A 13,197-nucleotide genomic window follows, 5' to 3' on the forward strand; every position below is an offset into this window, starting at 1 on the left:
AATTATTGTGTTTATTTAATTATACACACGTGTTTTCCTCCCTGTTATATTAGCGTGCAAACTCCCTGTGAGTAGAGACTTTTGTTGTTGTTGAGAACTATTTTTATACTGCTGTATGCTGAAAAGGGGGCTTCCCTGGTGGCTCAGCTGGTAAAGAATCCACCTGCAATGCAGAAAAAAAAACCTGAGTTGAATCCCTGAGTCGGGAAGATCCCCTCGAGAAGGAAACTTCTACCCACTCCAGTATTCTGACCTGGAGAATTCCATGGACTGTATAGTCCATGGGGTCGCAAAGAGTTAGACACAACTGAGTGACTTTCACTTTCATGCTGAAGAGGAACCCAGCAAAAACATGTCACAAACCGGACAAAAGACTTACCTTCTGTGTCCTTATCATGGGCTTGCAAGTTCCACTGCATAGAGCATTATGTGGATTATGCAAAGGAATCTCTTTGTGTGAGAATTTTTCATTGGTATAGTAGAGTGTAGTATACACTATATTGATATATTATTGTAGTTCAATATAATAATATGCCATATATAATGCTGTAGAGTGGAAATTACACTAGCCTTAACACTGGAAATCTGAGCACCGACGCTGTTATTGGGTCATCATGGGATAATAATGGTACTACTACTTCCAATGTCAACTCTTTTTGCTTCAATAGTCTCATTTCTAAAATAACCTAAACAGGTTGTATCTGATAAGCTGGAAGAACTTTTTCAGCTCTAACATTCTATTCCTCATATGAACACATGCTCCCTTAAATATGCTCCACCTACAACATCTTGCAACATTAAGGTATTTAATGAATTAATACGTTTGTAATATTACAGAGAAGATGGATTATATACACTCCCGATCTGAAATTCTGGATAACTTATGAAAATTGGTTAAAAGGTAACAGAATAATTTGTCTAAATTTTTTTTTGTCTTCAGAGGATAAGAAAACATTTATTTCTTTTTGAAGTCTTGTTATCTCTTTAAATAACAGCAACAGCCTTGTTTATTTTTGACTGAAGAGTTTAAGTTTAGAAATTCAGTACTACGCTTTCTATTTACTTAACACTTCATCTCTATATAGTCAGCCACGTGTTCAAATAACCAAGAGGCTCACAGCGCCACATACTGGCGTGCACGATCAAGTGATGTCCCTTCCAACTTAACTGGGGTGTGTGTGAACCCAGGAGTCCCTGCACAGTCAGGAATGCCACGCACAGGTAATGTTTAGTAGAGCACCTTTTATCCAGGTTGGAATGTGCTCTGTGTGGAGATGTATTTGGTCTATTCTCTCCCAGAACATGTATTTAATCCTCTAATTCACCTACATTCATTTTGAGCATTTGCTGTGTTCTCAGTATAAGTCACCATGAGACAATCTACAAGAAGAAGAGTAGTTGATAGTCTCTGTTTTCAAAGACCTAACGTTCTTTGAACGTTGTGGATTCAAATATTCTCAGATAACATATGAAAATGAAAGGAATAAGTGTAAGGTACAAACACAAGTTTGGGGAGGGAGAACGGAGCCAATACATCAGCAATGCAGAGATGAGTCCACTAAAGAGCCTCCGGTGAGAGACTGGGTCATATCTGAAACTTTGAGGTTCCTGCTCTATGCGATCATCTTATTTTCTTACACTGTTCCAGCCTCTAAACCTATATGTGACTCTGTCTATGCTCTCTTGGTTCTGACCTCTAGTGCACATGACCTTGACATAGGATCCTGGCTCTATTATCCAGATTTTCTCTGCTAGCTTTGGAGACTAGATTCTACCTTCCTTGGTTCTTGATCTTGGCTGTTGGCTGACTTAACTTTATCTCAGAACTGTATCCCTATATCTTCAGCCCCAGTTTAGAAACGTGGCATTGACTATAAATTACTTATACTGCTTGGCAGTTTGGTTGGGTTACCCTGAGTCTGGAATGCCCATACTCCACTGTGGAGTCTTGCTGTGGAGGTTCAGTAGAAAAAGTATGAACTTTGTTACTCGATGAAAAAAATATAAACTGTTGATACTGTTGCTAGGTCAGTGTGAAATAATAAGTGAGTTAAATGAGTGGAGATAGAAAATGTTTCTACTTGTTTGCAGAGGTAAAAAGCAGAATTGAAAGAGGCCTTAGATAACATCAAATCTGGTAGTTCTTAAACCTAGCTGGTATTAAAAACACCCAGGGATTATTAAAGAAACATTGATGGCTGAACCCCGCCCTAGAACAGTTAAATTAGAAATTCTAGTGGTGGGATGCATGTAACAATAGTTCTTAAAAACTTCAGGTGAATCTAATGTGCAGCTAATGATGCGAATGTGGGATCTAGTCTCATTCCATCATTTAACAATTAGGGGAAATGTGACCCAGGAAATTTAAAAGATTTTCCAGAACCCATATTGCTTTTGCCAGAAGTGGCTGAAATAGAAGGAGGACTTAGGTGTCCTGTTGTCTGGCTATGGGCACTTTATTTCACTAAGCTGCTTTTTATAAAATTTTCTGAAGGCGGTATTATAGTACCTTCAGTCTTGGTAAAGAAGATGACACTTTCTCTAGGACTAGCTTGGTCTTAGTGATCCTCACTTGCCCGGCCTCAGGGACCCCGTCCTCATTCTGCTCCTATTGCCTTGGAGCTGCCACCATTTGCACAAACCCTGACCTTTCGACAAATACCACAGCCTGTATTTTGTGACATTTAAGACCTGCTCTAGCCTGGAAGGCATCAGTGTCGTAGTTGTATTCCATTCTGTGAGGGTTGTGCTCTCATCCAAATGATAATGAAATAATTAATCATGTCGAACAATTGAAAATTTATGTAGGTTTCACAGTGCCAGGAACTTTGCAGACCTTGTTTTATTTTGTACTGTCATCTTTGGAAAGTTTCTGAGAGTTCTTTCATTGTGCACTTTGAGATATTTTAAGCCTGGAATGGATATAATGAACTCAGCTAGATTCTCTGCGCCCATAGTCATCCTGGGTCCCAGGAAGCTACTTACAGGATGGATGATAGGAAACTAAAAGGCTTATTATTAGGAGTGGTTCATAACTTGGTGATCAATAAAACTTAAAAGATTTAGGAATACTCTAAGAACAATTTTGAAAAACTTTACAGTGTATCATTCCCATCCTGATAACACAACCACTGTCCAATACTCAGGTATTGGGGTAAAACCAGATACCCGAGAAGACCTTGCTGTGTTGAAGGTAAAGCATGCAGCCTTCTGCACAGTGAGTGAAGGCTGGGAAAGTCATTCCCAAATAGCAGAACTGTTTGTGCCAAAGTCCTACCTTAGCAGTGAGCACGGCACATTAAGGAACCTGAGTGGAGGACAGGGGCTCGGGGCTACTGTACTATCAAGAGAAAAAGGGAACTTGGGCTAAAGTGGTGTCAACAGAGATGAAGGCAGTGATATAGGGACATGTTTAGCAGATAAAGTTAAAAGGGCTTGGTAACTGATTGGGAGATTTCAAGGCTCTACTTTATGAAAGTGAATCGAATGGATGGTGATGCTATTTAACAACATCTGAGAGTTGGCCAGGTCTCCCTAGCAAGATCGTAACCTTAGGTTTGGACTCAGTGTGATACCTTTGAACCATATGAAATGTGCTATTGTGTAAGCATTGAAAGGCTAGAGGGGAAAGCTGGATTGAAAATAAACTTGAGAGTCATTTGGATACAGATGGAAATTAAAATCATAGTGGGGAAAAGAATAGAGTGGTTACATTGGCCCACTGCCTATTTTTGTGAATAAAGCTTTATTGGAACACAGCCATGCTCATTTGCTTACTCACTATCTATCACTGCTTAACACTATAATGGCATGTTGGTGTTCAGTTCAGTTCAGTCGCTCAGTCGTGTCCGACTCTCTGTGACCCCATGAATTGCAGCACGCCAGCCCTCTCTGTCCATCACCAACTCCCGGAGTCTACCCAAACCCATGTTCATCGAGTCGGTGATGCCATCCAACCATCTCATCCTCTGTCGTCCCCTTCTCCTCCCGCCCCCAATCCTACCCAGCATGTTGGTGTAGTTATAACAAAATCTGTATGACTCACAAAGCTGAACATATTTACTATTTGATCCTTCACAGAAAAAGTTCACTACCCTAGGACTTAGTGTGAAAAAATACAAGGGCCTAAGAATGACAGGGCTTCCCAGGTAGCGCTAGTGGTAAAGAACTTGCCAGCTAATGCAGGAGACATAAGAGACATGGGTTCGATCCCTAGTTTAGGAAGATCCCCTGGAGGTAGGACATGGCAACCCACCCCAGTATTCTTGCCTGGAGCATGGACAGAGGAGCCTGGCAGGCTACAGTCTGTAGGGTTGCAAAGAATCAGACACAACTGAAGCAACTTAGCATGCACATAAGAATGTCAACAGTAAAGATTGAAAGTCCATCAGAACTTTCAAAAGAAACTGAGAAGATCCCCAGAGGTTAGGAGAAAACCAGTGAGAATGGAAATAATCGTTCAAGAAAGAAGAGCAATGATCTTCATTGGCAAATGCTACTGAGGGCTTAAAGATGAGGGCTAAAATCCATCAGTTAGATTTTGATGAATGTGTGCTATTGGTGACTCTGTTAAGAGGTATTTCAGAGGCCTGGCAGAAGTAGAAGCTAAACTGGACTGGGCTGGAAAGTGTGCAAATAGAGACGCTGCATTTAGACCACTCAAGAAATTTTGTTCTCCAAAGAGAGAGGAAGAGAAGTAGCTAAAAGGGTATTTTAATTTATTTATTTATGGCTGTTCCGAGCCTTCACTGCTGCACAGGCTTTTTCTCTACTTGCCGTGTGAGGGCTTCTCATTGCAGTGGCTTCTCTCGTTGCAGAGCACAGGGCCTCGGGCATGCAGGCTTCAGTACCTGTGGCACATAAGCTCAGTAGTTGTGGCTCCCGAGCTCTGGAGCACAGGCTCAATAATTGTGGTGCACGGGTTTATATGCTCCTCAGCATATGGGATTTTCCCAGATCAGGGATCAAACCTGAGCCTCCCGCGTTGGTGGTGAATTCTTTACCACTGAGCCACCAGGGAAGCCACTAGATGGGTATTTGAAACCAAGGAGATTTTCTTGTTTAAGATGAGAGGGGAGATTTGAGTGTGTTTAAATGTTAAAAGCAGGCAGTCATTTAAGGGAAAAATGGTGAATGTTCAGTCCTGGAGGAAGGATAAAACAAAAAAGTTTCTGAGGAAGGCAGAGGGGATGGGATCCAAAAGCAGACTGGCAGATCAGCTTCAGGCAGAAGGAGGGATAGCATCTTTTGTATCAATCAGAGAAAAAAGAGAATGGATTGATGCATTTGGTACCTAGTGGGGATTTGAAAGAGTTTCCATTGGATGATTTTAAGTTTCCCAATGAAGTAGAAAGGAAGTGAAGTCAATTGATAGGAATGAGGAGGGACAATTTGTGTGTGAGGGTTGGCGGGTGGAGGTTGTAGGTTTAAAGAGAGGGAAGAAGATTAAGGAAGTATTTTCAAAGGAGAGCATATCTTAATCAGAGTTATAATAGGATGGTAGAATGGTACAGAAAATCCATCTGAGAATGATGACCAGACATTTCTGTTAATTCTGACATGCCCAGGGACGTGACCTTCCCCAGCCATGTGACTATTAAAGGGACGGTCCAGCGTAAGCAGTCACTTGCTTGCCAACTGGAAAAACTGAGAAGAGGGAAGTGCAAGAGGTTTTAGGGAGTTAGCAACTGTATTGAAAAATGGGCCTTGGAACAAAAGGTGGTTAAGGAGAGATCTGAGCGAAGCCAGGGCTGCTGGGCTGGACATTTTAATAAAACTAAAGAAAGGTTGTTACAGCAATAATTGAACAAACAAGCTGGAAGGAGAGGACATGGTGGTTAGATCACAGGATTCCTGAAGAAGTGATTGTGGGAACGGTGCATGTTGGGGTAATGACGATACTCAGGGATGTGTTGGGTGTAATGAGGAGAATCTACCACTCAAGTATTGTTCCGTCAGAAGACCTCATACTTATCATTGGAACATAGGATGAAATAAGATGTGATATTAACAGATTTTGATTGCTTCTAATATTACAGAAAGCATGCAATTACTTCCATCTGAATAAAAATGTGGACTTTAAGTCTAAATTGCTTCAGAGACATATAGGGACTCAATGGTGTTAATACACTAGGTTATAAATAACACAAAAGAGACGATAAATGACAAGCATTTTTGTTTTCACCACTAATATTTTTTATTCACACTCTTCTTAGGTGAAAGAAAATTGCTGCCATAAGCTGACTCTGTGGAAGATCTTTTTGGTTTGTTTCTTAGCCTGTCTGATTACAACAACAATTGGAGTACTCATAATAACCCTGGTGAATAATAACAATTATTAACATTATTATTATCCATTGTTAATAATAAGTATTGATTGTTAAAAATAATAATTATAATAGTTTTCTGATATTATTCATTATAATAACAACTCTTCTATTGTTACCCAGCTACCCAGCGGAAGCCCGACTCCTGGGCCCCCCTCTACTACTTGCCAGCCTACAGTGAGCACCAGCTCAATGCAACCGGCAACCATCACTTCACCCGAACCTACAACCTCCACCACTTCAAACGAACTTACAACCACACCAGCTACCACCACAAGTTCAAGTGAAAGCACGGCTTCCAGCACTATAATAGGACGATAAAATCACCACTTCCTCCATCGATGACCATTACCACTTCCACTTAAACTACAACTACTGTAGCTCCCACTTAGCTTACAAAACCAGTGGTCATCACTCTCCTTCAGCCATGTGTTCATCCGCCCGTTCATCTGAACCTGCAGCTGCAGCGCCACCATCATCACTTCAATCTAGTGGAACTGCCACTGGTCATCAGAATGTTCCATGGCAAGTTAACCTTTAGTTATTTTCACTACAGATTAACCTACAACCATCTCCCTTCACTGGCTCTTTCCTCAAACTATAGCTCCCTCTTCAAGAGCTGACTCTATACCTACTACCATTGCTACATTATACTTATAGCAGCTACCATGATGCCCATTGAAGAAGAGAAATTTAGACAGTGAATAAGGGAATAATTACCTTCATTTTCACCACACTAACACTTAGGACTTCCAAAACTATTAAAACTGTTTTGCTATTAAGAGGTGTACACCAGAAACTAACACATTGTAAACCAATGTTAATAAAAAATTTTAAAAAGAACTGAACACTTAGGCTGTAAGAACCTTCTCTTTTTTCTATATTTCAAAACATATAATTTCATATGGAAAAAGTAACCCAATTTGTTCATTTAGAATGTCTTTAAGACATTTTCTATAAAAGATTGTATTAAAATAAGCCATTTAGTTTTTAATATGTGTTGGTTTCAGTTCAGAACATTGCATTCTTCTGTAGACAAATGACAGACATAACACATTTTATAAGGGGGAGAGTTTTAAAAATTTTAGAATTTATAATAATTGTTTCCTTTGTAGTGAATTTTATTGTGTTTCTTCAGTTTCCCTTTCGATTTTGCCTTTTAAGCAACCGTATTCTATTTACTTAATTAATACTGCCAAAAGTGAATTTGAATCTCTATTTTAAAATTAAATTATTAATTTTCTACAATCTTGTAAATCAGTTAATTAAAGACTGAAGACTCTACTATGTGCTTAAGGACAGAAGATACAGAAGAAGAAAACAGCAACGTAGATTAAGTAGTAAGTTCATTAATTTAAATTTTTAATTTTGAATAATGATTCTAGTGGATTTAAATTACAATTGATGATATTCCAGATTGACTAAATCAGGACCTTTAGATTGGAACCAGAAATCTATAGTTTTAAAAACTTTATAGATGTCCAGACAAGTTTGAGAATCAGTGGTTCAAAAGTCTTAGTCTAAGAATGGCATTAAAGCAACTTGAATTCTAATTAAAAATCAGAATCATGTACTAGGCATGCAAAAAAATAGAATTACCCTGGTGGCTCAGCTGATAGAGAATCCTCCTGCAATGCGGGAGACCTGGGTTTGATCCCTGGGTTGGGAAGATACCCTTGAGAAGGGGACGTCTATCCACTCCAGTATTCTGGCCTGGAGAGTTGCATGGACTGTATAGTCCATGGGGTCACAAAGAGTCAGACACAATACAGCAACTTGCATTTTCACTTCACAGACCTAGCTATGTCCAAAAAACTTATATATATGATTAAGAGGGGAATGTTTCATTTACCAAATAGTAAAAAAGTATTTCCAAGCAAAACTTGTTAATTAAGTCTTCTGAGAAAATTTTAAATTGTTTAAAATCTCATACTTGGATTTCAGTGGACACTCACTGTTAATTTTTACTAGCTGAGTTATTTTAATTACATGTGCTCAGAAGTGCTCACATTTTAGTAAATACATTAATTTATATTTCTAATAACGCATATTGGCCTTCCCTTCCCCTTGTTGTTTTGATTAGGAATATTTTATGAGATATTTAAAACATCACTGGTTAGACCATTCAATTCCTGATTTGGAGTTACCACTTTCTAATTCTTTTACAGCTTTACTAGTCATCAGAATGATAAATAATCTGAAGTTTATAATTGTAAATAAACACATGTGTAGCTCATTTTATAAGGAATAATAAGAGTTCTTTATCATGTAGCATAATTGGTCCTTAAGAAATACGCATTAAGTGAATAAGAAAATGCTAGCTAACTTGTACTACTTAAGATCCATGAGGCTAGACCTTCTGTACTACTTTTTGTTGCACCCATTGGCACGTAGTAGATCCCAATAAGTATTTATTTCAAATTTCAAATATGTATATTTGACAGATAATTTTAAAAGTATAATTCTGCAAGACTATAAAGCTCTTAAATAGCCCATTTTTGTTTAGTTTGAATAATTTCAATTCTTCTAGCCTTTTTCTTAACAAGACTTATTTTCTACCTTTTAATAATGTATTTGATTTAGGTCATACCTGAATGGTCTAGTGGTTTTCCCTACTTTCTTCAATTGAAGTCTGAATTTGGCAATAAGGAGTTCATGATGTGAGCCACAGTCTGCTCCCAGTCTTGTTATTGCTGACTGTATAGAGCTTCTCCATCTTTGGCTGCAAAGAATATAATCAGTCTGATTTCGGTGTTGACCATCTGGTGATGTCCATGTGTAGAGTCTTCTCTTGTGTTGTTGGAAGAGGGTGTTTGCTGTGACCAGTGCATTCTCTTGGCAGAACTCTATTAGCCTTTGCTCTGCTTCATTCTGTACTCCAAGGCCAAATTTGCCTGTTATGCCAGGTGTTTCCTGACTTCCTACTTTTGCATTCCAGTCCCCTATAATGAAAAGGACATCTTTTTTGGGTGTTAGTTCTAGACGGTCTTGTAGTTCTTCATAGAGCCATTCAAGTTCAGCTTCTTCAGCGTTACCGGTCGGGGCATAGACTTGGATTACTGTGATATTGAATGGTTTGCCCTGGAAATGAACAGAGATCATTCTGTCGTTTTTGAGATTGCATCCAAGTACTGCATTTCGGACTCTTTTGTTGACTATGATGGCTACTCCATTGCCGGAGTCCAGCTCCAGCAGGTCCAGGGGTTCCCTCAGGATGGACGGCGTCAGCGATACGAATGAGAAGACACAGCGAGTCTTAGCGTTTTCCAAGTGTCTTCCAACTTTATTGTTTTTAAGACAGCTTTTATATTTTTTGTGGTACATAGAAACAAATGTAACGTATAGAGTCATACCAATTCAGCTTAAGGGACATACCAATTCAGCTTAATGGGTATATCTTAATGGGCCTATCAAGTTAGCTCAATGGGCCAGCAGCTTCGACCCTCATCGAAGCCGTTTGCATGTCTTTAGTTACAAAAAAGCCTCATTTTGTTTACATCATCTTCTGGTCTGGTGGCCTGCTAACACCTTGTGACTCTCTATTGATAAAGGTTGATCAATCAGAATACTTTTGTATAGGGCACATCAGGAAAGAATTCATCAACAGGAAGTTTCAAGGTAAAACCTGTTTTTGGTAATTTACTCTACGCCTTGAGCTTAACAGAAAAGAATGTAGTTCCATAAAGTCATAGAACAGCAAGCTGAAGTTCAGCTTTAAGTAAGAATCATCAGTTAAATCAACAATTGTCTTATTATTTGTATTAAAGCTAAATTTTTATTTATATAAATCTCTAACTATTATGTTTTCATTATATAGGCTAAATAGGTTAAGAGTGAAAAACATAGTGAGTAAATATAGATTAAGTAACAGTTTCACAAAGCAATATTTTTTGTATTTCCTAACAAGCCTTTTTTCCTGTGAAGGGTTTTGTGCCCATGGGGGCTTTCTGTGCGGAGGCTCTCGGTGCTGTTTTATTACTAGGGAGCAGTTATGCACATTAGCTCCAAAGGCACAGGTACATTTATTAAAGAAACCAATATGTTAGCAAAAGGAATTTAGATCAGTATACTCTGTATCCCAGATAATTTTATTTAGGGTGCTACTGTTCAGGGGCCTTGTTGATATGAGGTTTCAGAATGATCTTTTTTAGTAGGGAATCAGGAAAGGTCTTTTGCCTAAGTCATAGAAAATAAGAAGAGGTTTATTATAGCAAGCGTCAGAAAGAGAGATCTCATTTTTAAGGTGAGCGCTGAGGCAGCCTCTCGAGAATCCCTGAGGCCTGAGTTGCTCTGCTCGTCAGTCCTTCTCCTCATGACTCTGTCATGGGTGGGGATCTCGTGAGCTGGCTCCTGGCACTTCATTTCTTCTAAGGGATTCCTGCCCACAGTAGTAGATATAATGGTCATCTGAGTTAAATTCACCCATTCCAGTCCATCTTAGTTCGCTGATTCCTAGAATGTCGACGTTCACTCTTGCCGTCTCCTGTTTGACCACTTCCAATTTGCCCTGATTCATGGACCTAACATTCCAGGTTCCTATGCAATATTGCTCTTTACAGCATCGGACTTTGATTCTATCACCAGTCACATCCACAGCTGGGTATCGTTTTTGCTTTGGCTCCATCCCATCATTCTTTCTGGAGTTATTTCTCCACTGATCTCCAGTAGCATATCGGGCACCTACCGACCTGGGGAGTTCATCTTTCAGTGTCCTATCTTTTTGCCTTTTCATACTGCTCATGGGGTTCTCAAGGCAAGAATACTGAAGTGGTTTGCCATGCCCTTCTCCAGTGGACCACATTCTGTCAGACCTCTCCACCATGACCCATCCATCTTGGGTAGCCCCACATGGCATGGCTTAGTTTCACTAAGATAGACAAGGCTGTGGTCTGTGTGATCAAATAGATTTAAGGGACTAGATCTGATAGACAGAGTGTCTGATGAACTATGGACAGAGGTTCGTGACATTATACAGGAGACAGGGATCAAGACCATCCCCATGGAAAAGAAATGCAAAAAAGCAAAATGGCTGTCTGAGGAGGCCTTACAAATAGCTGTGAAAAGAAGAGAAGTGAAAAGCAAAGGAGAAAAGGAAAGATATTCCCATCTCAATGCAGAGTTCCAAAGAATAGCAAGGAGAAATAAGAAAGCCTTCCTCAGCAATCAGTGCAAAGAAATAGAGGAAAACAACAGAATGGGAAATACTAGAGATCTCTTCAAGAAAATTAGAGATACCAAGGGAACATTTCAGGCAAAGGTAGGCTCAATAAAGGACAGAAATGGTATGGACCTAACAGAAGCAGAAGATATTAAGCAGAGGTGGCAAGAACACACAGAAGAACTGTACAAAAAAGATCTTCATGACCCAGATAATCACGATGGTGTGATCACTCACCTAGAGCCAGACATCCTGGAATCTGAAGTCAAGTGGGCCTTAGAAAGCATCACTATGAACAAAGCTAGTGGAGGTGATGGAATGCCAGTTGAGCTATTTCAAATCCTGAAAGATGATGCTGTGAAAGTGCTGCACTCAATATGCCAGCAAATCTGGAAAACTCAGCAGTGGCCACAGGACTGGAAAAGGTCAGTTTTCATTCCAATCCCAAAGAAAGGCAATGCCAAAGAATGCTCAAACTACTGCATAATTGCACTCATCTCACACGCTAGTAAAGTAATGCTCAAAATTCTCGAAGCCTGGCTTCAGCAATACGTGAACTGTGAACTTCCAGATGTTCAAGCTGGTTTTAGAAAAGGCAGAGGAACCAGAGATCAAATTGCCAACATCTGCTGGATCATCAAAAAAAGCAAGAGAGTTCCAGAAAAACATCTATTTCTGCTTTATTGACTATGCCAAAGCCTTTGACTGTGTGGATCACAATAAACTGTGGAAAATTCTGAAAGAGATGGGAATACCAGACCATCTGACCTGTCTCTTGAGAAACCTATATGCAGGTCAGGAAGCAACAGTTAGAACTGGACATGGAACAACAGACTGGTTCCAAATAGGAAAAGGAATACGTCAAGGCTGTATATTGTCACCCTGCTTATTGAACTTATATTCAGAGTACATCATGAGAAACACTGGGCTGGAAGAAACACAAGCTGGAATCAAGATTGCCGGGAGAAATATCAATAACCTCAGGTATGCAGATGACACCACCCTTATGGCAGAAAGTGAAGAAGAACTAAAGAGCCTCTTGATGAAAGTGAAAGAGGAGAGTGAAAAAGTTGGCTTAAAGCTCAGCGTTCAGAAAACTAAGATCATGGCATCTGGTCCCATCACTTCATGGGAAATAGATGGGGAAACAGTGGAAACAGTGTCAGACTTTATTTTTTGGGGCTCCAAAATCACTGCAGATGGTGATTGCAGCCATGAAATTAAAAGACGTTTACTCCTTGGAAGGAAGGTTATGACCACCTAGATAGCATATTTAAAAGCAGAGACATTACTTTGCCAACAAAGGTCCGTCTAGTCAAGGCTATGGTTTTTCCAGTGGTCATGTATGGATGTGAGAGTTGGACGATGAAGAAAGCTGAGTGCCAAAGAATTGATGCTTTTGAACTGTGGTGTTGGAGAAGACTCTTGAGAGTCCCTTGGACTGCAAGAAGATCCAACCAGTCCATCCTAAAGGAGATCAGTCCTGGGTGTTCATTGGAAGGACTGAATTTGAAGCTGAAACTCCAATACTTTGGCCACCTCATGTGAAGGGTTGACTCATTGGAAAAGACCGTGATGCTGGGAAGGATTGGGGGTAGGAGGAGAATGGGATGACAGAGGATGAGATGGTTGGATGGCATCACTGACTCGATGGACATGGGTTTGGGTGAACTCCAGGAGTTGGTGATGGACAGGGAGGCCGGGTGTGCTGCG

The 13,197-nt window shown here is 39.9% G+C and overlaps 1 protein-coding gene across 1 annotated transcript in view; it reads left to right on the top strand.

The window, feature by feature from the left end:
* Positions 1-13,197, top strand: part of LOC145534530 (uncharacterized) — a 58,735-nt gene that overhangs the window by 16,750 nt on the left and 28,788 nt on the right. Inside the window, exons 2-5 of the mRNA XM_081562241.1 lie at positions 1,086-1,221; positions 6,216-6,320; positions 6,450-6,851; positions 7,588-7,666. The gene's annotated coding sequence lies outside the window, so the exon portion shown is untranslated. The remainder of the gene's footprint in view (positions 1-1,085; positions 1,222-6,215; positions 6,321-6,449; positions 6,852-7,587; positions 7,667-13,197) is intronic.

The sequence above is a fragment of the Giraffa tippelskirchi genome, chromosome 14 (genome assembly GCF_054371585.1).
Source record: "Giraffa tippelskirchi isolate mGirTip1 chromosome 14, T2T-mGirTip1v1.2.pri, whole genome shotgun sequence".
Taxonomy (NCBI): Eukaryota; Metazoa; Chordata; class Mammalia; order Artiodactyla; family Giraffidae; genus Giraffa; species Giraffa tippelskirchi.